The 26,816-nt window shown below is 37.3% G+C and overlaps 1 pseudogene; it reads left to right on the top strand.

Moving 5' to 3' along the window:
- Positions 1-495: 495 nt before the first annotated feature.
- The window catches only part of LOC149542546 (uncharacterized), an 88,381-nt pseudogene continuing 62,060 nt past the window's right edge, over positions 496-26,816 (top strand).

The following is a 26,816-nucleotide window of genomic DNA, read 5'->3' as shown; positions in this document are numbered from 1 at the left end:
ATTGAGTCTCAAAATCATTTTGTAGTTCCCTGACAGTGCTGTCAGCGAAGGACAGTACAGTAGTAGGGTAGGCCAGGGCATGTAGATGGGCAATAGCAATAGATGGTGCCTTGCTAGGCATGGGTGCCTTCCAGGCAGCAGGATGCCTCATGCTCATGTCTTACCATGCCATCTCAGTGTTTTGTCACAAGTACTTTCTGCAGAAGTCAAATCAGAGGCTGAACTATTACATTTCAAAGCATGTGAGGCATCCAGCCAGAACAAAATTCATTGTTGGATAGCAGTTGCCATGAGAGAGAGAGAGACTTAAATTATCAAATTGACCCAAGTCTTGTTGAAGTCCTTAGACTGCTCGAGTGAATATGGCGTGAGTAGAAGGAATGGAAAGTGAAATATATGGAGGCGGCCACAGTGAGTCTTCAAGCAATTGCATTTCAGTTAAAAAAGATGGATTGCAACAGGAAAAAGACATAGCATGCAGTAATTTGGATGTTCATGTGGGTAGGCTTGGTGCTGGCTTTCATAGTAACCAGCTCATTGCCCATTTACAACACTTCACTTTCTTCTCATGCCTCTACCTTACATGCCCATGATGCCCGAAGTATAATGTTTTCTGTTGTGAAAGGCTATATGCTACTCGACAATGATAATGAAGATGTTTTTGAGGAGAGAGATGTGGAATCCCTACTCTCTTTCAAAGATGGCATTACTATAGACCCAATGCACTACCTTTCCAACTAGACTTCCACCAATTCAGGAAATGTGTGTTCATAGAATGGTGTTTGGTGCAAAAAGAATACCAAGCGAGTTGTGGCCATCATTTTTCCTCAATTGGGATTGGAAGGTACTATTTCAGCCTTCATAGGGAACCTATCCTTACTAGGAGTTCTCAATCTTTCTGATAATTCATTGAGGGAAAGCATTCCACCTCAGATTGGCCAATTGAAGGCATTGAGACTACTGTACCTGAAATCAAATTGGCTAGTGGGTTCCATCCCCACATCTCTTGCCAATTGCATGCACATCTAGTAGATCAGACTTTCAATAAACAATTTGACAGGGAGCATACCAAAAGAATTCAGTGGCCTTGGCAACTTACAGCATCTCCACTTGTCCTTCAATGATCTAAGTGGGAGCATTCCAAATGCTCTAGGGAAGTGCACGTCTCTACTTGATTTGGTCCTCAGTTATAATAGTCTCACAGGTACCATCCCTCCTCTTAGTAATTGTCCTACTTTATCCAGCATTTTTTGGAAAACTTATTGCAGCGTTGACATTTGCCCCTTGAGCCAAATGCTCACCTACCACACTGACACCCAAAATAGACAAAAAAGTTAATATGGGTATGTGAGATTTTTTGAATTTGGAAATGAGAGGCAAAAATGTTTTAGGTCAAAAGATAGAAAGGAATATTTTTTTTTTTACATTCATTCATTCCATTCAGAGTTTGCAGATCAAGCAGATCAGAGAGAAGTTGCAGAGTTGAGTAGAGAAGGAAGAAGGAACAAAGTTTGTGCCTGCAGTTGCCCGTGGTTCCTTGTTCACTCTATAAGTTTTTTGTTTGGATTCGTCCTGTTGAAGCTGTAGACACCTAAATTTGATTACACTATTTTAGTAATCCTATTTAGTTATCTAAAAAGGCATTATTAATTAAATTTCTATTTAATTAATCCTTTGTCATCCCCTAGTTGATTAATTTAATTAATCATCTATAGTCCTAATTGATAAATCAAATAATCTATTATTTATCAATTAAATCCTATTCTTCTATCTCATTCCAAAAATCCCCATTTATTAAATAAATCTATTTGATAAATGAAATCCTCAAATTCAAAAACCCCTAACCTATTTCTAATCCTCCATTTAGCTTAATCCACCCCATCCACCCATACTAACCAAGCTTAGCCACTAACTCACCCACCCTCATTAATGCCATCCACTTGCACATCTCTAACATCCCTAATCTAATCCTAAACCCAAGCCTAATCCACCCCCTAATGTTGTCACATTCCTTAAACAAGTTTAAGACTTTCCTAATCCAAACCAAAGTCTCCCCTCAAAAAAACCCAACCACTAAGTCATGAGTGCTCTTACAAAACATAAAGACTCTTACAAGCCCACTCATGACTCTTACATCCATCTTACACACTCTTCCCTCTTCCACACTCATTCCTCTTACATCCCTCTTACATACTCAACCCCACTCATCATGACTTTAACCAACCCTTAACCCTACCCTCTCACACTCCTCCTCCTTGTGACAAGTGTCACCTTCCCATTGGTGCTAAACAAGCACAATCCATGTGCTCCCCTTTGAGTGCATCTTAGCCCTCCTTAAGCCTTCATCCATCCTTGCATCTAAGCCCTCCATCCCTCTACCCCTTAGCCTATAAATTGAATCCCATCCCAAGCCATTTCATCAACAATCTTTGAGCTAAAGTTACCATGCTATTTTGAGAACCAAAGCCATCAACCATACCCTTATAATGCCAAATTGAGAGCTCACAAAGCTACCAATTTGCCATTACCCATCTCCATTGAAGCAGCTTTTGAGCATCTTGAGCATACATCCACAGCAAAAGGACACATCTACAGAATCAAGAAAGCATGGAGTGTTTTCTCTTGTGAGGTTTGCACTTCTTATTTTCTTTCTTAGTCTAAGCATATATGTGAATTTAGTTTTTGGTTTGTGAATGTTTAATTCATTTTTTAATGTTCTTTGCATACTGATTCTGGTTCTACAGAAGCAGTGATTGCTCCAGGCACCATTGTATGCAGCCATTAGAGTTGCAGGTTTAAAGGTTTATTAAAGTTTGAAGTATTATCAGTTTAGGGTTATTTTAGGGTTTTTAGGTTGAAGCTGAATGCTCCCAAATTTGTAATAGTTTAAATCTCAGATTGAATAGAAAGAAAGCCAACATACTTAATCTATTGTTCTTCATCTTCTATTCTTTGGATTTAACAAGTTTTGTTGAAAGCTTAAAGCATTTAGCTTTCTAGTTTTCATTGTGAAAGCATTCACGTTGTTATATTTCCTAAGTTTGAAACAGAACACTCACCATCTTCTTTCTCAGTTGGAGCCAATCTCACTCGGCATCCATTGGTGTCGAGCATTTCCTATGCAAGTGCTGAGTTGCTGTTTGTGCTAAGTTCACTCAGCACCTGTTGCCTGTCACTCGGCATCTTCAAGTGCCGAGTAAAACTGGCACTCGGCACCTTCATGTGCCGAGCAACTTTTAAGTGCCGGTATAAATTTTTAGTTTTAGGGTTAGGGTTGTGAGTATTGAGTTTAAATTTTTTTTTTTAAAAAATTATATTTCCCACATGGTATCAGAGCTTTGAGGCCCCACATCCACAGTGAGTTAGGGCATTTGTTTTTTCTTGGGATATTTGACATGGCAGGAGATGTAGGAAAGATATGGCAGCAGCTACCATCATTTAATGGACAAAATTATGATACATTTGCAAAGAAGATGAAGACCATTATGGTTGTAAATGATTTGTGGGATTTTGTAATTAATGGATTCAATGATGTGACTGATCCAACTCAGTATGCTGCTCTCACAAATGCACAGAAGACTCATTTGAAAGAGTCAAGGAGGAAGGATGCTAAGGCATTAAGTTTGATTGAAGCAGAAATGACAGAGATAATTTTTCCAAAGATTGCAGTAGAAAATTATGCAAAGGAAGCATGGGTTATCCTTGAGATGAACTTCAAGGGGACTGATCAAGTTCGTACAGTAAAGCTACAGAACATTAGGAGGGAGTTTGAGAACCTTCAGATGAAGAAGAATGAATTAGTTGCATACTTCAGTTCAAGGACCTCCAATGTGATTAACCAATTGAAGTCAAATGGAGAAGACTATCAAGAGTAGAGGGTAGTGGAAAAGATATTGAGAATTCTACCTCATAAGTATGACAACTTGGTCATGACCATAGAAGAGGCAAAAGACCTCAGTGTTTTGACTATGGATGAGTTGATTGGTACACTTCAAACCCATGAGCATAGGATCAATAGATCCACATCTTCTTCTTCCCAAGACAAGCATTCAAGGCTCATTCAAATCCAAGAGGAAGGGGGAGGGGAAGAAATGGCTTAGGCAGAAACTCCAGAGGCAGAGGCCGAGGTAATGGAGGACAAAGGAATGCTGCAGCAGAAAGCTCAAGAAGAGCAGATGGAGCAAGTAGCTCACAAAATACTTCAAAAGGAGGTAAGAAAAACTACAACTCAAATAAGAGTAATGTAGAATGCTACTACTATCATAAATATGGGCATTATGCAAATGAATGTTGGAAGAAGCAGAAAGATCGGTTTGGACAAGAAAATGTGGCTGATGTGAATATGGGAAGTGAAAACACTGCCTTCATCATGTGTAATGTTAGTGAAGAAGGAAGCCTTGAGGTTTGGTACCTTGACAGTTGATGTAGCAACCACATGAGTGGTAATGAAACCTTTTTTTCATTCATTGACAAGAGTTCCAAATAAAAATTAAGATGGGTAACAATGGAACCCTACCAGTTGTGGGAAAAGGATCTATTATGGTTCGCACCAAGAAAGGTGAGAAAAGGGAAATCCAAAATGTGTATTTCGCCCATGTTATGAAGCACAATTTGATGAGCATTGGTTAGCTCATTCAAAATGGATACAAAGTGCTAATGGAGAATGACATGTGTGTAATTCAAGAAAAGGATGGGAGCAAGAACCTACTTGCAGCAGTTCAAATGACCAAGAATAGAATGTTTCCCTTGAGGATTGAGACATGTTTCTCATCTCAAGTTCGTGCTGCACCTCCCACATAATCAGCTCTAAGGAGTGTGATTGAAGACCCCTCACAGCTATGGCACCTCAGGTATGGTCATCTTGGCTATGCTGGTTTAAATTTATTGTCAAATAAAAGAATGGTAGAAGGTTTGCCACATGTAGGAAATTCTTGTGACAAGTGTGAGGCTTGTATTTTGGGTAAGCAACATAGGCTTCCCTTTAATTCTAGAAATTTTAGGAGGGCTAGATATCCACTAGAATTAGTGCATATTGACCTAGTTGGTCCTATGCAAGTTACTTCCATTGGGGGGAGTACTTATTTAATGACATTCATTGATGATTTCAGTCGTAGGACATGGGTGTATTTCTTAAAGAATAAATCTGAAGCATTTGATAAATTTGTAGAATTTAAGGCCCAGGCTGAAAGAGAATGTGGACATTATATCAAGGTCCTAAGATCAGATAGAGGAGGGGAGTATACCTCCAATTCTTTTGTAAATTTTTGCAGGAAACATGGCATTAAGAAAGAGCTCACAGCTAGCTATAGACCACAATAGAATGGAGTGGCTGAAAGAAAGAACAGGACCATTGTTGAAATGGCAAGGAGCATGATGAAAGAGAAAGGTCTCCCAACTGAATTTTGGGGAGAGGTTGTGGCAACAATAGTTTACCTAATTAATAGGTGTCCTACAAAGGCAGTCCATGAAAAAATTCCAATGGAAGCTTAGTCACGAATAAGATGGACAGTTGAACACTTAAGAGTGTTTGGATGTGTAGCATATGCACATGTGCCTAAAGAGCAAAGGCAAAAATTTGATGACAAAGGTGTGAAATGCATTTTCACAGGGTACAACCCAGAATCAAAGGCATATAGATTGTATGACCCACTGAACAACAAGATGATGCTTTCAAGAGATGTGGAATTTCTTGAAAATCAATCTTGGTATGGACAAATTGATGAGTCACCAAGCACTTCAAGTAATGTGCCAATTATGAGTGAAGAAGATGCTGATGAACAAAAAGAAGAAGGAGCAGATAGAAGAAAAGGCAAGCAGATTCAGATAGTGTCGAGCTCCTCTAGGCATGACCAAGTGTCAGTGCCGAGTACCAGTGAAGACCGACCAAGTCGACAATGCAGCAGCAATGAAGATTCTAATCCCACACTCTCCTCCCTATTACCAAGAAAGAACAAGAGTCTTAGGGTGATATACCAAGATGATAGGTATGAAGATTATGATGAGAGTGTTAATTTTGCATTATTTTCTCATAGCGATCCAATATATTTTGAAAAAGCTATTAAGGAGAAGAAATGGTGTAATGCCATGGATGAGGAAATAGATGCTATAGAAAGCAATGAGACATGGGAGTTAACTGAATTGCCTCCCAAGAAGCAAGTGATTGGAGTAAAATGGGTCTACAAGACCAAATGCAATGCTAAAGGAAAGATTGATAGGCATAAGGCAAGGCTGGTAGTCAAGGGCTACAAACAACAGTATGGCAGAGATTATGATGAGACCTATGCCCCAGTTGCAAGAATGGAAACCGTGTGTGTTGTCATAGCAATTGCAGCTCAGCACAAATGGAAGGTATTTCAAATGGATGTGAAGTCTGCCTTCCTAAATGGTGTATTGAAAGAAGAAGTGTATGTGGAGCAGCCACCTGGTTATGAAGTTGCAGGTGAAGAGAACAAAGTATATAGATTGAAGAGAGCTCTTTATGGGCTCAAGCAAGCTCCACAAGCCTGGTACAATAGGATTGACTCATATTTGATGAGCAATGGCTTTAGCAAAAGTAATGGTGAGCCTACTCTCGACATCAAGGCAGAAAATGGTAATGTGTTGATTGTTGTCTTGTATGTAGATGATTTGATTTTTGCCAGAAATGACAAGGCTCTAATTGGTGAGTTCAAAGAGGCCATGATAAGTGAATTTGAAACGATAGACCTAGGTCTCTTGAAATACTTTCTAGGCATAGAAGTAAAACAAATTCATGATAGCATCTTCATCTCTCAAGAAAAGTATGCAAGGCAGATCTTGGAGAGATTCAAAATGAAGAATAGTAAGGCAGCCCCCACACCAACAGCAGTAGGTCTAAAGTTGAGCAAGGAAGACTCTAGCAAGAGCGTGGATCCAACACTATACAAGAGTATGGTTGGAAGTCTAATGTATTTGACTGCAACTCGGCCAGACCTAATGCATGCAATAAGTTTGATTTCTAGATTTAAGGAAACACCAAAGGATTCCCATTGGCAAGCAGGAAAGAGGATCCTAAGGTATGTGAAAGGTACCAAGGGATTTGGAATTTTGCATATTGCAAATAATTATTTCAAGTTGGTTGGTTACACAGATAGTGATTGGGCTGGAAGTTTAGATGATAGGAAGAGCACTTCCGGATACATGTTTCATATGGGATCGGATGCAATTTCATGGGCATCCAAGAAGCAACCTATTGTTGCTCAATCTACAGTAGAGGCTGAATACATAGTAGCAAATGCAGCAACATGTTAGGCTATTTGGCTAAGGAGGATCTTGACAGATTTGAATGAAAGGCAAGAGAATGGAACCACAATTTATTTTGACAAGATTTCATCAATTGCATTGTCCAAGAATCCAGTCTTCCATGGGAGAAGCAAGCATATTGAAATTAGATATCACTTCATCAGAGAGTTGGTGGAGAATGGGGATATCAAAATTGAATTCTGCAAGTCTGAGCAACAGCTAGCAGACATTTTCACAAAGCCATTAGGCATTGGATCTTTTGTACACCTAAAAGAGTGTCTTGGTGTAGTTGATTTGGATCAGCTGTGATCCTTTTTTTTTGTTTGGCTCAGGACCAAGGGGGAGTGTTGGAAAACTTATTGCAGCGTTGACATTTGACCCTTGAGCCAAACACTCACCTACCACTCTGACAACTAGAACAAACAGAAAAGTTAATACGGGTAGGTGAGATTTTTTGAATTTGGAAATGAGAAGGAAAATTGTTTTAGGTTAGAAGACAAAAGGAATGTTTTTTTTTACATTCATTCATTCCATTCGGTGTTTGCAAATCAAGCAGATCAGAGAGAAGTTGCAGAGCTGAGCTGAGAAGGAAGAAGGAAGGAAGTTTGTGCCTGCAGTTGCACATGGTTCCTTGTTCACTCTGTAAGTTTGTTGTTTGGACTTGTCCTATTGAAGCAGTGACTGCTCAAGGCACCATTGTATGCAGCCATTAGAGTTGCAGGTTTAAAGGTTTATTAAAGTTTGAAGTATTATCAGTTTAGGGTTATTTTAGGGTTTTCTGGTTGAAGCCGAATGCTCCCAGATTTGTAATAGTTTAAATCTCAGATTGAATAGAAAGTAAGCCAGCATACTTACTCTATTATTCTTCATCTTCTACTCTTTGTATTTAACAAGTTTGGTTGAAAGCTTAAAGCATTTGGCTTTCTGGTTTTAATTGTGAAAGCATTCACATTGTTATATTTCCTAAGTTTGAAACAGAACACTCGGCATCTTCTTTCTCAGTTGGAGCCGAGCTCACTCAGCATCTATTGGTGCTGAGCATTTCCTGTGCAAGTGTCGAGCTGCTCTTTGTGCTGAGTTCACTCGACACCTGTTGCCTATCACTTGGCACCTTCAAGTGCCAAGCAAGTGTCAAGTAAAAGTGGCACTCGACACCTTCATGTGCCGAGCAACTTTTAAGTGTCGGGTATAAATTTTTAGTTTTTAGGGTTAGGGTTGTGAGTATTGAGTTTAAATTTTTTTTTAACTTATATTTCCCACAACATTGATATTTCAAACAATTTCCTGACTGGTGGCATCCCTCCTCTTAGTAATTGCTCTTCTTTATCCAGCATTGATATTTCACACAATTTCCTGACTGGTGGCATCCCGTCTAAGCTGGGGATGTTCAAGAAATTGCAATTGCTTGGCCTGCAATCAAACAAGTTGGGGTCTCGAATCCCAACAGCTCTAGGTAATTTTTCATCACTTAAGGTGTTGTTTCTAGGGGATAACTCACTGATAGGTGATATTCCAGCCGAACTAGGGAAATTGAAACAGCTTGTAAAATTTTCATTGTATGGCCCAAGTAACCTTTTAGGTTCCATCCCTCCAGAGACTGGAAACTATAGCAATCATGTGTGGCTTGATGTTGGAACAAACCACAGAATGAGTGGACCCCTACCTCAGAGTATCTCCCTGCTACCCCTCTCCACTCTTTCCTTAATCACTAACAATTTTTTAGGGACAATCCCACAACTCATTTTCAATCTCACCCACCTAACTTACTTAGATTTAGGTTTAAAAAAATATGTGGGAGCCATTTCTGATGGCATTACAAATCTGAGAGAGTTAACTTTTCTATATCTGGGCACAAATAGTTTAACAGGCACCATACCCCAAGTATTAACTCGACTGACCAAGCTTGAACACCTTCACTTGGACACCAATCAACTGATAGGGCCAGTTCCAGAGGGTATAGAAAGCCTCGAAGAATTAAATTTTTTTACTTTGCATTCCAACAATCTGACAGGCATGATACCCAAGTCCATTGGAGATCTCAAATCTTTAACAAACCTATTTCTTCATTTCAACAACTTCACTAGTTCTGTGCCTCATAGTATTGGCAAGCTCAAGAAGCTTACTAGGCTACTACTCCAGAGCAATAACATTTCAAAGAGTATTCCTAAATCTGTCAGTACTTTGGTACCATTGGAGGAGTTAGATATGTTGGATAACAGCTTGTATGGGAAAATTCCAGAGGGTATAACTAGCTGCACTGCTCTCAAGCGCTTAAATTTGCCCCAGAATAAGCTGAGTGGAGAGATTGCACACTCCATTGGTAGCTGCAACTTAATGATAGAATTGATACTATCCAACAACAATTTGTCGAGAAGAATTCCTCCCACAATTAGCAACTGCACATCTTTAAGGAGGCTAAAGTTGTCACAGAATTCATTTCATGAAAATCTATATCTGAACTTTTCTTCTTCTTTACAAGTTTTGTCTACACACTCCAATAGTTTCTCTAAGACTCTGCCTGCATCATTGGCCAACTCCATGGATCTTCAGCTGTTGGATTTCAGAAGCAATCATTTCAGAGGTGACCTTCCTTTGTATCTGACGATTTTCCAAAAATTGAGAGTCTTGATCCTCAGGTATAACGAGCTTCATGCTCCTTTTCCTCCGTCCATGGCAAACCTCACAAATTTGTAGGTGCTAGATTTATCGAACAACAAATTTGATGGAGGAATACCCCACTAATCTTGGCAGTCTCTAGGGATTCGAAAAGCGGGGAGACCCAAAATTGAGTGGAAACACACTGTATGAGGACTTACCTATTGTAATGAAAGGAATAGAGTACAAGATGGAATATGTGCTGACATCAAATATCATACTTGATTTGTCATGTAACAATCTCAGTGGCAAGATTCCAGAAAGCATGGGGAATATGAGTAGCCTGAGATTGCTAAATCTATCTAGAATCCATTTGGAAGGTGAGATACCAGGTTACCTTGGGCGGATATCAACTCTAGAGTAGCTAGATTTGTCTAAAAATAAGCTAGAGGGGAGAATTTTGAAGGATATGTCTCCATCGATGAAGCTGGCCTCATTGGATCTATCTTCCAATAGGCTTTGTGGACAAATACCAAGAGGAACACAGCTATAGTCATTCAACGCAACTTCATTCAAGAAGAACCTTTCGTGCTTGTGCGAGGAACCTCTAGAGAGTTGCAACCCAAAGAGAAAAACTCCTCCACTCCCATCAACATCGATAGTGTGTGCAGGCAAATCAATATGGGATATAATAGATGAAAGAGTCTCCATGATTGCTATGGGGATGGGCTTCGGGATCGAGTTTGGTGGAACAATATCAAGGATTATATGGTGGAACAAATTTAGACTTTGGTATAGCATGAGGTCCCTCAAAATCAAAGCTTTCTACAGAGTTTTGGAATCTAAAACATGTAGCTAGAGTTTGAAGTACCGCCCTCATTTTACATTTCACTCATCCACGCCCACATTTTCCGTCACTGCCTAGATGTTGTTCCATCTATTCTTCAGTTTCCATATAGCCTACTTGTTGAATGGTTTATCAGTTTCCCTATTTCTTGTTAGGTGATATACTAAATAACTAGCAATATGGAAACACCTAAGGCATATTTAGAGTCAAATAAGGAAGGAACTAACAAGATCAGTAGACAAACTATTTAGTTAATAAATTTGAATAGAGAGAGTTGCAAGGATGGAATGGAAAGGGGAATCTCATGACTTTTGCATTGGGATGAATGGGGACCTCTTATCTCCTTTGTGAATATATAGGTTGTATATGTTGTATAAATGTGCAAAGGGGATAATATTTGTGGAGCATGAATGGCTATAATTCTATTTTATAAATTAATATAATAGGAGCTATCCTTTTGGCAGTACTTATCCAAAGAAAAATGGCAAATAAAAATGCTTTTAAAAAGCATGATAAAATTCATAAAATTCATAAGGAAAAAAAAATAGTCAACCTTGGGAATCATGCAGGTAATTGGAGGAAAATATTAGCAATACAAATTTATCAAAGGAAATTTATTATATCATTGTCTACATCTATCATATTCTATCATGCTATCTGAGTATGATAGTATAGTTTCTCAAATAGTCTAAACTTAAAATAGTCACTCAAATTTTTTTAGTTCCTTCTATTTGTTAAGCAATGGTTCATTTGTAGATGTCACTTGTAAGGCTTATTTTCTTTCATTTTGTACACTATTGCCAATGCACAAAAAGTGGGATTCAAAAATGAAATATATATGAAAAGTATGTAAGATACTTTATATTTGTAGCATGATTCAATCAAGGTGGTACAAATTTCACTAATTGCACTTCTAGAACACTTCCTACTGATGATTTAGAGAGATGATAGAGAATTAGAAAGATGTTATAAAATATACAAGGTTAGAAATGACATCTTGGGAGCCCTATCCAAAGATGTATCACTCAACTTCTTGTTCATTTTCTCATGTAGTAAGCATCTTGTCTTGTGCCACCAACAAATAGCAGTCAGCAATAATATGGACAATGGCTGCAACATAAGAATAGCACAAAAAAGTCACATATCTAACATTTGTATGCAAAGTGATTGCTGGGACACGATTGACTAAAATTACTCTTATGTATTCTTATGAACTAATACAAAAACATAAAATTATCACTTGGAGAACTACATCCAATAACATACCTATAGTGAGATCTATATTAAAAAGAAAATCCAGTCCAGAGGATGCTCATCACAACCTGCTTTAAATATGGAGTTGAAGAATGAACATATTTTATTTTTAATAGCAAAAGCAATAGGAAATGATCTTTGAATCATAACTACAAAACAAAAGAAAGATAACCATTCCCTATAAAATATGTCAAATCGTATAGTTTTTTCCATAGAGAAGTTGGCATAAAGAAAGATAACCATGCAATTAATTTCCACCTCTAACATGTAAAATATGTCAAATCCTATAGTTTTTTTCTTAGAGAAGTTGTCCTAAAGAAGGATAACCATGCAGTTAATTTCCACTTCTAACATGTAAAATATGTCAAATCCTATAGTTTTATTCTCACATAAGTTGGCCTAAATAAAGATAACCATGTAGTTAATTTCCACTTCTACCATGTAAAAAATGACAAATCGTATAGCTTTTTTCTTTAAAAGTTGGCCTAAGTTTCATTATTTAAATGTACCAAAATACTCCTTACTTTTATTGCCAATTATTAAAACAACAAAGCATGTACACTAAATTTATATGTATCACCAAATTCTACAACCAAAGCACACTAGGTGCCCTATCATTTGAATATATTGGAATAGTTTATATATTTTTAACTTACGATATTTTATAATTATTTGGAGGCTAGAGGAAGGGTTTACCAGAACAATTGCATGCAGGCATATAGATGACCATAAATGAACCCAATCTAATGTACTCATTGATTACATAATCACCCACCTCTCTAGGAGAAAAATCCCCATCTTTTATCATCTTCTAAGTGGCACCAACTTAATGCTAAAATGAATATTCTTGTTTAAAACCACTCCAAAGATTGATATTAGTTAGTCAAACTGAATTTAGCTATATAATTATGCACTTGGTGGAGGCCTAGGATTTTCTCAAAGGAGAGTCAAACTTGAATTCAAAGGATAAGATGAGAAAGGGAATTTCAAACAAAAATTAGGAAAGAGACAAGCATTAGAAAGGTGATTTCATATAGTATGGAACAAATCACTTGGAAAGTTTTTCAAAAACAAATGCCAAAGTTCTACATGTTCCTCATTACCAACAAGTCATCTTCTCATTAGAGCCCTTCTCACACTACTACCTCTTAATTTAAGAAGGGAACTACCATACAAAGAGTAAATACATGACACCACTTTTGTGAAACAAATACCATTTTTACCTATCAGATGGGCATATCTGATTATGGTCAAAATAAACTTTACAAATGATTCAAAGCTTTTATTAAAAAATAGTGAACCCATAACACCAATTTGATCTAGGAAACTATATATATATTAAAAAAAAAAAAATTGATCAAGGAAATTAAATATATAAACAAAAATTAATAATAATTTAGATTCTTAATTGAAATCCAGATCAATTCACACCCACCATAGTGAAATAAAAATAAGTTATTAATCCAGACTAAGAGACCACCCATTAGAAATAAACAGAGTTCACCACCATCCAAGCAAAAAAATGATGGAGTAAGAGGGAAAAATGAGACAATGTAAGCCAAAATAAATAAATAAATAAAATCTCACCCAAATTAACAAAAATCTTCAAGAAGAGGATGGAAAATGGTTGAAGAATAGAATTGAAATTTCAAACATTCTTTTTAGGATTTAGAAGTGCTTGGATTGGCATATGAAATGGTGATAAATCCTATGCACAAAAAAGGACCTTTAGAGTTTGGATTCTGTCTAGTTGTAATAGTAGAGAAAACAACAAAACTAATGAATAGAACAATGACATATCTAAAGAAACAATAAATGGTAGGTTTTTTCTTAGTAATAGCATATGACACTTTTCATATGTTCCTCTATAGACAATGTTCTCAAAAGTTAAGTTGTGAGCTTTAGCAATGAGAATACTATTGCAAGTATGACAAATATCCACTAACACTACATATTGTCAATAATAAATAGGAGCATGTCCACCACATATTCTCTTTTAGGTTTTCAAAAAGGCAATCCATTGATCATAGGTAAACCTATACTGAGAAGTGAAAAAAATTCAAACATAATGAACCTAAATCTCATAAAAATGGGAAAAGGATATCAACGCACTATAGTTTCAAATTTTGGCAACTCATAGAAAAAACATGTCATACATAGAGAACTCCTAAATGAATTTGTCAACTAAATTTGTGGAAACCTAAAATCCAAAATTTGGTGAAGATGTTGTAGTAAATCTAACATTTTCGAAGCAAGTGATCACAATCTATAGAGCCAAAGTGGAGAATGGGTGGGACTGTGGGAGATTTTTAAGAAAATGAAACTTCATTATATAACATGATGCAAACGCCACTTTTACGCGGCAACCAACTTAGTGGTAGCAAGGTTTTTCACTTAACATGACAATAATAAAACTCTTCTCCACATGGCAATCTGATTAACATCCCTAAAGCTTATGGCCAAAAGACCTGGTAGGAAAAAAAAATTGTCATCTGTGTGAGAGAAGGGATGCCTTCCATTTAATAATTGCCATTTCTCTCATTTCACATTATGTCATCAGATGGATGGACAAAATTATTTGAATCATCTTGCATTGGTTGTACTAAGTTTTTTACTATACATTTTTTGGTCTCAGATTGGTTTTGACAATTGAGTGTGAACACACTTAACCAATTGTCAAGATGATGCCGAGTAAAATATAGATGTCAAGCTATAGTATGTGTCAAGCTAGAGATTAAATTGGTGTCAAGTGAACTTTAGGTGTCGAGTGAAGTTCAAGTGCTGAGTGATAAGTGATGCTGAGTCAATATAGGTGATGAGCAAAGTATAGATGCTGAGTGAAATAGAATTACCATAGGAGCCAAGTGAGATAGAATTCCTATGTGTGCTAAGTATTAGCAATTAGTAAGTGTTGAGTAACACAGAATCAACATATAAGTTTGTGCCTTCACAAACTCAGATGTAAACTAGTTTTTGAGCCAACTCAGGATGAATCTCGAAGGATCTCAAAGGTAAGATTGAATCTTTTGCATTACCTATGTAATCAGCATGCAACCAATGAGAAAAATGAAGAAAGCCTAAAACCAATAGAAAAAGTGAAACAATTGAGCGGGAAATGAAGGATGAATATTGATCATAGATCAATAGGAAAACTGAAAGAACTGAGTGGGAAATGAAGGATGAATATTGATTAAGTATTAGCAATTAGTAAGTGTTGAGTAACACAGAATCAACATATAAGTTTGTGCCTTCACAAACTCAGATGTAAACCAGTTTTTGAGCCAACTTAGATGAATCTCGAAGATAAGATTCAATCTTTTGCATTACCTATGTAATCAACATGCAGCCAATGAGAAAAATGAAGAAAGCCTACAACCAATAGGAAAAGTGAAAGAACTGAGTGGGAAATGAAGGATGAATATTGATCATAGATTCATATCTAACCCTAAGTCTTCAAAGCCTTTAAAAGGAGGACAAAACCCTATTATATGTATGCATGAGTAAGATTTTATAGGAGAATGCTAGTGAAGTGTGAAGGGGTGTAAAGACTTAGAAAGAGCAAAACAGCATTACAGAATTCAGTTGATTGAGAACAAAGTATCAGAGTTTCGAAGAGAGACATATCAAATCAAGCAAGGATAAGAAAATACAAAGCAGAATGGGGATCTAGAATCAGCAATTGAAGATTGCAAGTCATCAGGTCAAGACTTTCTAATACTCTCTAGTCATTGTATTAGGAATTAAAATCCTATGATGATAGGTTGGTTTAATAGCCATGTTTTAAGCCTTTAAACAAGGTGCTAAATCATTTAACAAGGTAAGATTACAAGTGAATGTTTGTAAATCCTTTAACCAGGTCACTTTCAATAGGGTGTAAAGTCTTTAATAGGATAGGCCTTTCATAGGGTAGACTATTCAAAGTGGTCAAACTTTGTAACTTTAAATAGTTACATATTATTGCAGTGATACTTTGTGGGTGTCATCCCATTACTATTTGAGATTCTCAATCCACCCTCTACCAATTTGACCATAGTGCCTATCTTCCTAGAGCTAGGAAATGAGAGCTTGCACTTTAGCTGCACTAGGAATTTGAGTCACAGACATACTAGAAATAATTGCTATTGTAGTGACTAGCTACCTAATAAACTTATTCAACTCTTCTATTTCTCCTTTCATCTTGATCTTGGACAATTTGAGACTCTCTAATTTTCCTTCTATCATCTCATTGCTTTATCTCCAAAAGCCAACTTTTGTGTCATGCCTTGCTTCCCCAAGGTCAATTGAATGAAAAGTAAAATCATTAGGAGTCATATCCTCAATTCTCCCTCCTTTGTTCGATTTTTCTATATCCATTTTCAAGTGCCCTATTTCTGGATCTTGCCCAAGTATGGAAAGAGTCTTCTACTTCTTGACCTTTGTCAGTGCAGTCCTAGAAAGAACTGCGAGGGATACATCATCTTTTGTAGAAACACCCTCATCTTTTCTCTTTCCTTTCCTTCCCAAAGTATCTTCTAGCCAAGAATCAGTTCCTATCACCTTGGAAGCTATTACAAGTGATTTAATACTGAACAACTTATTTTTCATTAGATTCATGGCTATAGTGGTTGAACAGAAAGGATTCTTTGAGTCCTTGGAGATGAGTCTCGAAGAAGCCTAGCCTTTCTCCATCTCCAAAGTCTTCCTCATCTCTTCATTTGATTTAGTTGACTCACTGGTGCTACCTTTCCCATCCCCTAGGTCCACTATCTGTATGGGGGAACCACCTGGTCTCAAAAGGGAAGCACTTGCTAATGGCATGGGGCTATGATGAGGGGATAGGATTGGAGTAGTACGAGGAGAAGGAATAGGGGTATTGTGTGGAGATGGGACGAGAGTAATATGTGGGGAAGATACGAGAGTAGGAACACTATCTTTTGGCTCTTCTACTTTCTTCTCTTCAATGCTAGTCTACGTTCTTATAATTGGCAAGGATCCATCATGACATGTTGGGGCTATAGGAACATTCTTGTCTGGGGGTTGATTACCTCCACCTATAGATTGAGCTGGTCCTTGGGTGGAAGCTATGGTCACACCCACTGTGACACTCTAAGATGAGGTAGGCATTGCAGTTGCTTGAGATCCTTGAGTGGCTACATCCTTACTCTGGCTCTTTTTGGCTATCCAGTCAACCCACTTCCTAGTTCTTTTGATTATCCTTGCCATCATAATATCGAGACTCTCCTCCACATCCACATATGGCTCAAAACTGATAGGAATTCCTCTTCATTTAGTAAGATATGTATTGCTATACACATTTTGACCATTGTCCTCTAATCCTTCTATGTTGAGATCAATGCCATGTGTCTTTATTTATTCCATCATGAGTCTGGAAAATGCAAGATCACAACTCTCCAACTCATCCGTACAATCTACCCAATACTTCTCCAAAGTGGTGACATGTGTGATCAAACTCCCAATTTGAAGCACCTCCCTTGCATATCCATTTGAGTTGAACATGGGCCTCATAACTTCATATTCCTCCAATTTGTACTTACTCTTGAATGCCTTGAGCATGTTTTTAGCATCAGACCAGGAATCACAACTGCAAGCCTCAACCTTTATGGGGAACTCATATCCATTCTTCCTTCTTAGTACATTCACTTGGATAGGTTGTCTTCTCATCTCTATGAGCATGATCATGTCGCTTGGGTATCCAGGTAGCTTCAAAGGAAATCAATCGAAAGCTACAAGACGCAAATATGAAAAGGATGAGAATTGAATGAAATACTGACCAAATAGGATGATGGCTACCATCGCTTCTAGGCTAAACCTCCTCTAGAGGTATCCCTGTAGCTCCCTAAAAATCCTCATTGTAAAAGAGTCATTAACCTTGACGTCCTCTACATAACTATTTTGTAACTACAAGCATGGATAAAATTCATAAATTTTTACATCATCTAGAAAATACTCTATTCTGGGAAGGCCTTGCCACAATTGTAAAGAAGCCAAGATATAAATTAAGAAAGAGGACATGTAGAAGGTATTGTAGAACTTTGCACCACTCAAAGCTCTAGACAGATGTTCACTCACCTCATACGCCCAATCAACATAATGTGTGTCTGAACAAATGATTTGCACTAAAAAGAAATATTTTCCTATGAAATTAAGTGCTTCTACCTCACCTTTCAACTGATGTAAAAGAACCAAGATGTCCATGATTTCAAGCTTAAGATCAGTGCTAAAAAGAGTCTTAGGAACCTTACCCTTAGGTCCTTGTGGTTTTTGGAACCAAGACCTCATAATTTCGTTTGGCCACACCATCTTCTTCAAGGAGAACTCAGACATGGCTCCTCCCATGGTTAATTCAAAAAATTCTTCTCGTTTTAGAATTTGGAGGCAATTTATTACAGTTTGTTAGCCAATTGAGATTAAAATTGTATGATCTAGGAATAGAATTTGTTTAGTATCTATATTGTAATGGTTAATGCATTCAACAATCAGCTTGGGGGCTTGAATTACTACTAGGAACCTAGCTGCATCCACTAGCCTACTTGCTCGATGTTTCTCTGTTATTGGGTGGATTGGCCTCATCTTCAACCTTCTTTGGAAATCTTGCATGTCAAAGAAGAGGAGTGAGGTATCTATAACATTTTTTATTGTCGACTTAATCCCACTCAGTCCATTGAAACCAACGAATCTTGTTGCCATCATAATTGAGATAGAGATGAACTATAAATCTTAAAATTGAAAATAGTATAGAGAGTAGGGCCATGTAACTATGATAATTCTGAAATCACTTTCTGATTCGACAACATAATAGTTCAAATAAGAAAGTAGTAGTTTAAAAATCGGTTATGTTCATCTCTATACAAAAATCTCAATCCACTCGTTAATCTTCAAGATCCACGCCGCATGAGTGAATTATAGGATAAATCCATTAGATCAATAAATACAGGTGTTTCTAATATATTTTTACATGTCATTTCATTGTTCCCATTGATCCAATAGTTCCTTTCCTTTATTATAGACTTACTTTCCCATTTTTCACCAAGTTGCATAGAATTAAGAACGAAGTACTCTGTGGGGAAAAATCCACCCGACCAGTTTTTACTCAAGATTCCTTCCCAAATGTGATCAACTAGCTTCCATTATCCTTTTTAAGCATCTTGCAATTGATCTATGAGCCCAACATGCTTGCAGAAGTGATTTTTCAATGGATGCAAAAAATCATTTCAAGGGGTTGAGAACCCCCTTTGGAGAAGGCAACTCTTATTTTTCTACCCTTATCTTATTTTCTCTTAGCCTTTTAAGTTAATATCTCTCTAGACTTTGAAAAGTCTCAAAAGAGCTGCAAAAATGAAAAAAAGGAGACCACTTACTTTCTTTTCTCTCTTACAAATGCCTTTGTCAAAAAATTGACTTCCTAGGTTGAAATTCGCAGTAGAGAAGCTAGTTTAGAATTTTTCACCAGATGTTATTTTGATCATTATAATGATTTCTAAGTAACTACCAAGGTAGAATACTATAACATAAGAACAATCCATCCATAAAAAAAGTCATTTCCTCCCTGTTCTAGTTTGTATTCCTCTTTTTTTGACCTCTGTGAAAAATCACGCTTGCAGTTCAAAATTTTGCCAAGGAGAAGCTGATGCTAGGTTTTCTTTAGACTTCATTTTCTTTATGTGAAAACTATAATAAGTTGTGAGAAGGTTCATTCTTGGAAATTATTTTATGAAGACCATGATACAAACTAAGAATCTCCATGAAAAAGGATCTTAGATTACCCACAAAACTCATGATAACAAGGGGAAACCCACCTGGTTATGTAATGTGGGAGAAGGAGGAAGATGAAAATCTAATGGAGAGACTTTTCACTTGGGGAAAATAAACAAACTCAAACATACCTAAACCTAATTAAGACAGAAGACCATTTTCCACTTTGCATAATGGGTACAAGGTGAAAAGTGGGGCAACAACTAGCTCTAACTGGGCGCTTGGGTTGAATAAACCCAAGCAAGGAACTCAAAATCTCTAGTTTTGCAAATAAGGTAAAAGAAAGGTGGCAGCACAACAAAACAAAATGAAACAAAGAATAGGAAAAGAAAAGAAAAGGGAAAGGACTATTTAGGAAGCACAAGGAGATACTAAGCATAACTATAATACAAATACAAGGGTTACCTATTTTTAGTTAGCAATTTGATATAGCTTTAGATCCTAACCATTATAGGTTAGTGGTAGTACTTCACCATCTTCCTATGCCAATTTGAAAGAATTTTTTCAAATACCTAATCAATCTTGAATGGGCTTTTTCATAAACTATCAAACTTCTTATGCATTCCTTTCAAAGCACTTCATTAATCCCAAAGCAACACACTATCTCCCACCATGAATTTCATTGGTCTTGTTCTCTTATCAAAGAGATCCTTCACTTGCATCTGGTGTTGTGTGATGTGGTCTACAATTTCCTCCCTTTCTTCTTCAAGTTTACTCAAGCATAGGATCCTCTTTTCTAAACCATCCTTGAAAACATCATCTTCGATCAACATTCTTAGTTTATTTGTGACTAATTCTAGAGTTAAGGGAAGATTAGCTCTAGTTCCATAAACCAATTCAAAGGGAGATATGTTGATTTCCCTTTAGGTGTCACTAAATCTACCCACAATGCCTCATGAATCTTTTTGTGCCAATTCTTTTGATTATCTTAAACCAATTTCTTAACAATATTCATTAGATTCTTATTACTTGACTTAGCTTGGCCATTTCCTTGGCAAAAATAGTCAGATGAATGACCCACGGTGATCCTATACTCAAAGAAAAAATCAATAATTTCAATCGAAGAAAAATAAGATGCATTATCCATCACTAGTTTAATAGGAACACTGAATCTAACCAATATTCTCTCCTTTATGAATTCACACACCACTGCGGAAGTAGTTTTCTTAGTAGCTTTAGCTTCCACCCACCTGGTGAAGTAGTCAGTCGCAGTTATCACATATTGGTGACCAGCACTAGATGTAGGACTAATCAAACCAATAAAGTCTAGACCCATTGCTGAAAAGGTCCTTATATGATAACAAGTCTCAATGGAAAAGTGACTAATTGAGGACATCCAGAGAACATCTTGCACTTCTCACATTTCGCTACCTAGGCATATGCATCTTTAAACATCCCAAGCTAGTAATAACACTGCCTTAGTATCTTACAAGCTATGACTAAAGATGAGAAATGACCTCCACAAGCCTCATCATGAAATGTTTTCAACAATTTTTCTTGCTGTTGTTTTTCTATAGACCTAAGGAAAGTTCCATCAATGGATTTTTTGAATAGCTTCCCATCCCAAATCACATACTTGGCTACTTTCAATTTGAGATCTTGTCTTTTTTTTGCATTTAAACCTTCTGGGCATTCACCATATGTCAATAGATAAGAAATATTCTCAAACCATGAATCATAGAGGCCTACAGCAAACACTATTAGAATAATCTTTAATGCTCACTATTGTAGTTTACTGTAAATATTAGAATGTTTCTAATATTTAGTTGTAGTGTAGAATAGAATGTTTCTATTCTATTCTATTGTCCTTTCGTATATATTGATCATTTCGATCTCTGATTAATCAAGCAAGTATTCTGCCATTTACATTTGTAACATGGTATCAGAGCGAGGTTAAATTTTCTTTGAAAGTAATAATTTCTTATTGAAATTATCTGAACCTGGTTTTCAAAATTATTTCTTCCTAAATAATTTTGCTTCGTTATACCTAGTTGAAGCTAGGGTTTGCATGACTGTAAATCACGTTTTTATGGTAAAATCGTGGCTCTGGAAAATTTGAAAATTGCTGGTTTTTTAAAAATCACCTTTCTTGTTCCTTGGTGATCTGCGTCTCAGTTACAAACGGCAAATCTTTGGTCTATTCTTGCGACTGACATCAATCAAGACAAATATCTTCTAGTTGCAAAGATGTCAATCCGCCATTTATTTTTGCAAGTTCGCAATTTATTGGAGGTCCGACATTCACAGGTTTATGGTCGTGTTTTTTGCCCATTCGTGTGACCTCCAGCCATCGGTGTTCTAATTTTTGGTGTTCGTATGATGTCTTCCATCCTGCCGTGACCTCCTTCCAGCACTGGTCGACTGTAAAACCACCATTTTTTTTGCTAAATCGACCTTCAAAGCCAACGACTAGGGTTTTTCCCGAAACCTTACTTTGTGGGTCTAGACAAATTTTTTTGTTTGCAGATTCTTTGTGGGTTTTTCAAGATCTTTAATGGGTCTTCATCAAATTTATGTGGGTGTCTCGATTTTTGTGCCTCAATTTTTGAGCCAGCGGATCCGAATTTTGACAGCGTATTATTTCTGGGTTTTTCAAGCTCTCATCCATATACTTCTCTATTTTTTTGGGTAATTCATTTTCTCACCTCAAAATTTGTGCCATTTGAGACATTTGCATATTATGACCATCTGTATCAACAACATCAGAAGTCAAACTCAATTCAATAGCAAGCCAATGCTGCCCAGCACTCAGAGTAGAAAGAATCTCTCTATCATGCCTTTATGGCTAGCATACCTACAAATCATGCAAAATATTTTGCCTGGTACATCAATTCTGGTGCCTCTCGACATTTCACTCATAGGCATGATTGGTTTGTTGAATTCACTCCCTATTCTGATTCAGTCATCTTTGGAGGTGGCAAAGAATACAATATTGTCAGAAAAGGCAATGTTCAGATTCAGTCTGGAGGAAGAAAACTCATGTTTCTCAATGTATGTTATGTTCCTGGCATGAAACATAATCTTCTATCTGTTAGTCAGATTATGAAGCACTCTCCTCAATTGGATGTCATCTTCAGTGGAAATAAGTGTTCAATTATTGATCGTGCTTCTTGCACTATCCTTGCTATCGGTCTTGAGGATCATGGTATTTATAGACTTATAGATTCAGGAGATTCTCTTGAGCATGCCTTCATCGCCGAATCATCCGCTCTCAGCAGCCTCTGGCATCAGCGATATGGTCATCTGAACATGCAATATCTAGCACAACTTGCTCGGGATAATTTAGTCCATGGCTTACCTAACATCCAGACCCAGAACCATCGCGTTTGCGGAGCTTGCCAAGCAGGGAAGCAACATAGGACACCATTTACGAATGGTGAATCATGGCGGGCATCTAGAGTGCTACAGTTGGTCCATGCTGATGTATGTGGTCCTATGAATACTCCTTCTATTTTTGGGAACAGGTACTTCTTAATCTTTGTGGATGATTTTAGTCGCAAAATGTGGGTATATTTTCTTAAGAAAAAATCAGATGTTTTTCCTGTATTTCAGCAATTTAAAGCTCTAGTAGAAAAAGAGTTTGGTTCCTCCGTCCGTACTCTTAGGACCGATAATGGGGGGGAATTTTGTTCATCTGCTTTCTCTATCTTCTGTACTACTCATAGCATTAGACATCAGCTCACCACACCTCACACTCCTCAACAAAATGGTGTTGTAGAGTGTTGTAACCATACCATCACAGAAATGGCTAGGGCTATGTTAGAACATAGAAATGTTCCTAGAAAATATTGGGTAGAAGCAATATCCACAGCGGTCTATCTTCTTAACCGATCACCCACTCTTGCCGCTAATCATAAAACCCTTGAGGAAGCCTGGTTTGGTCACAAACCTAAGATCAACCATTTGAAATTTTTTGGCTCTCTGGCATATGTATGGATTCTTGATGTCAAATGCACTAAGTTGGATTCCAAAAGCCAAAAACTTATGTTTACAGGATATAGTTACACACATAAGGCCTATCGGTTGATTGATGTAAATACTGATCGTTTAATCTTCAGTCGTGATGTTGTGTTTGATGAGGAACTTGGACCATTTTCGCTCTCTGACTCTCCACTGCATTCTGAGATTCAGTCTTCAGCAATCTCTGACTTGGGTTCTTCTATTTTACATGAGTCATCTGGTGCTACTGATACACCACCTCAGCCACCTCCTGATAATACAACTATCCCGATAGCATTTGATATTGGCTCCTTGACTCTTCGGCCAAAATGGTGGGCTAAAATGATTAGTGATCTTCGTCTTGATGAACTAATTGAGGGTAGAACCTCCAAAAATAAGAGCATTCAGCACAACATAGTTAATATAGCTCTTATGGCAAACATCCATAGTATCCCTGAGCCCCAGACATATGTAGAGGCCAAAGGAATTCCAGAATGGGAACATGCAATGGATGCTAAGCTTCAAAGTCTTCAGAAGAACCACACCTGGGTTCTTTCAAATCTTCCTCTTGAGAAGAAACCCATTAGCTGTAAATGGGTCTATAAGGTCAAGTACCATGCAAATGGTACCTTGGACAAATACAAAGCCAGACTTGTTGCTCGAGGATTCACCCAACGTGAAGGCATTGACTATGAGGAGACATTTGCTCCAACAGCTAAAATGAGTACTATTTGTATTCTTCTTGCCATTGCAGCTCAGTATGGTTGGAAAGTTCATCAGATGGATGTGAAGAGTGCTTTTCTCAATGGTGAATTACAGGAAGAAGTCTACATGACACAGCCCCCAGGTTTTAAGGTTGCCGGTTCAGAACCAAAAGTATGTAGATTCAAGAAGGCCATCTATGGTCTTAAATAGGCTCCTAGGGCTTGGTACATAAAGATTGATCAGTACTTGGTTACTCAGGGAGTTCAGCACAGCCCGTCAGATAGTAATTTGTATATTAAACACCCTAGTAATGAAATTCTTTTTCTTGTTGTCTACATGGATAATCTGATCATTACTGGGAGTTCAGAACATTTGATTTCAGATATCAAACAGGATCTATGCAGAACTTTTGACATGATCGATCTTGGATTGCTTTATTATTGTTTAGGTATTGAGGTTTGGCAGACTGACAACAGTATTTTTTTGTCTCAGTCCAAGTATGCCAAAAGTTTGCTTGACAGGTTTCGAATGCAGGATTGCAAACCTGCCTCCATTCCTATGCAGACTGGTCTGAAATTGTCCACACAATCTGATTCTCCTCCTGTAGATGAAACACTCTTCAGGCAACTAGTAGGTAGTCTCATCTATCTTACTACTACTAGACCTGATCTCAGTTTTGCAATCAGCTACATCTCCGGGTTCATGACAAACCCTAAGACTGATCATTGGATTGCAACAAAACATGTATTATGCTATGTACAAGGTACTTCAGATTATGGTCTTTGTTATACAAGGAGTACTACTCCTCAGCTCCATGGATTCATCGATTCTGATTGGGTCGGCTCAGTTGATGACAGGAAATCTACTTCTGGTTATGTGTTCAGTATCGGATCTGTAGCAGTTACCTGGACCAGTAAGAAGCAACAGGCATATGCCCTCTCCTCTACAGAAGCAAAATATAGAGGAGCTGTCAAGGCAACTTGTGAAGCAGTTTGGCTCCATCAGATGCTTGCATATATGCATATTTCTCAAGTGGGTCCAACTTCTTTGTTTTTAGACAATCAGGCAGTACTCAAACTCACCAAAAACCCAGTGTTTCATGAACGAACCAAGCACATAGAGCTTCATTGCCATTATATTCAACAATTAGTAGAAGATGGCACTATTCAGTTACTCTATGTCCCTACCTCAGAGCAACCAGCAGATATTTTCACAAAACCCCTTGGTCCTGACAAGTTTGTTAAATTCAGGGGATCTATTGGTGTAGTACATAGATTGAGCATTATGGGGGGGTATTAGAATAATCTTTAATGCTCACTATTGTAGTTTACTGTAAATATTAGAATGTTTCTAATATTTAGTTGTAGTGTAGAATAGAATGTTTCTATTCTATTCTATCGTCCTTTTGTATATATTGATCATTTCGATCTTTGATTAATCAAGCAAGTATTCTTCCATTTACGTTTGTAACAAACACCAACTACTTCCCCCCTAATTATTTTGATTCTTTAGTTATCTTGTTTTTTGCAATCGCTTTGCACAAAGCATTTCTTCTTATTAGCATGGTAGGTTTTATTTCTATATCATACTCCTATATCTTTGCCACCCGTTCTCCTCTGACATTAGAACCCACATCCTATTGTGTCAATACACTCTTCACTACTACATCGAGGACAAAGACCACAGAATGTGAATGCAAGATATAAAATCAAAATTTTTTAAGGGCTTTAACTACTATAAAGGCATGCTTTTCAATCTATGAATATTTCAAGTCATGATTGGTATGCTCATGAAAGCTATTGGGGTTTTTACACCCTCCTCATTTTCTTGCATAAGTATGGTTGATAGGGTGTGTTTGGAAGCCTAATAATAGATGATGAAATCTCATTTATAATTTAAATGACATAACATTGAGGCATTAGCAATACTAGTCTTTATGTCTTGAAAGGCTCACTTTCCTGCCTCATTCCATTTGAAATTTGAATTTCCTTTCATCATATTTGCTATGTGTTTAGTTGTTTTCGTGAGATCAGGTGCAAACCTTCTGAGGAAATTCACCTACCCAAAGAAAGATTTAACTCCTATCTTATTCAAAGGCAAGCTCAATCATTGAATAGCCTCTAGCCATTCAGGGTCGATCCTAATGCCTTCCTAGGACACTTTATGACCTTGGAATTTTGCCTCTGTTACATAGAAAACCAACCTCTTGGGATTGATAGATATTCCATGCTCTCTGTATCTTTGGAAAACTTTCCTCAAATCTTCCATATGATCTTTCCTTTTTCTCTAGAACATGGTGAGGTCATCTAGGTAAATGACTATGATTCAGTCTTTCAAATCAACGAATGCCTTACTCATGCACCTTTGAAATGGAGCACCAATGTTGATATGCCCATAGGGAATTTTATGATACACAAATGTACCCCAAGGAGTAGTGAACACTGTCTTATGCTGGTCTTTCTCC

This window comes from Cupressus sempervirens, chromosome 8 (genome assembly GCF_028749045.1).
Source record: "Cupressus sempervirens isolate cs-2001-9-10 chromosome 8, ASM2874904v1, whole genome shotgun sequence".
In the NCBI taxonomy this organism is placed as follows: domain Eukaryota; kingdom Viridiplantae; phylum Streptophyta; class Pinopsida; order Cupressales; family Cupressaceae; genus Cupressus; species Cupressus sempervirens.
Note: the sequence above shows the minus strand (reverse complement) of the source record. Positions and strands in the feature narration are given on the sequence as shown.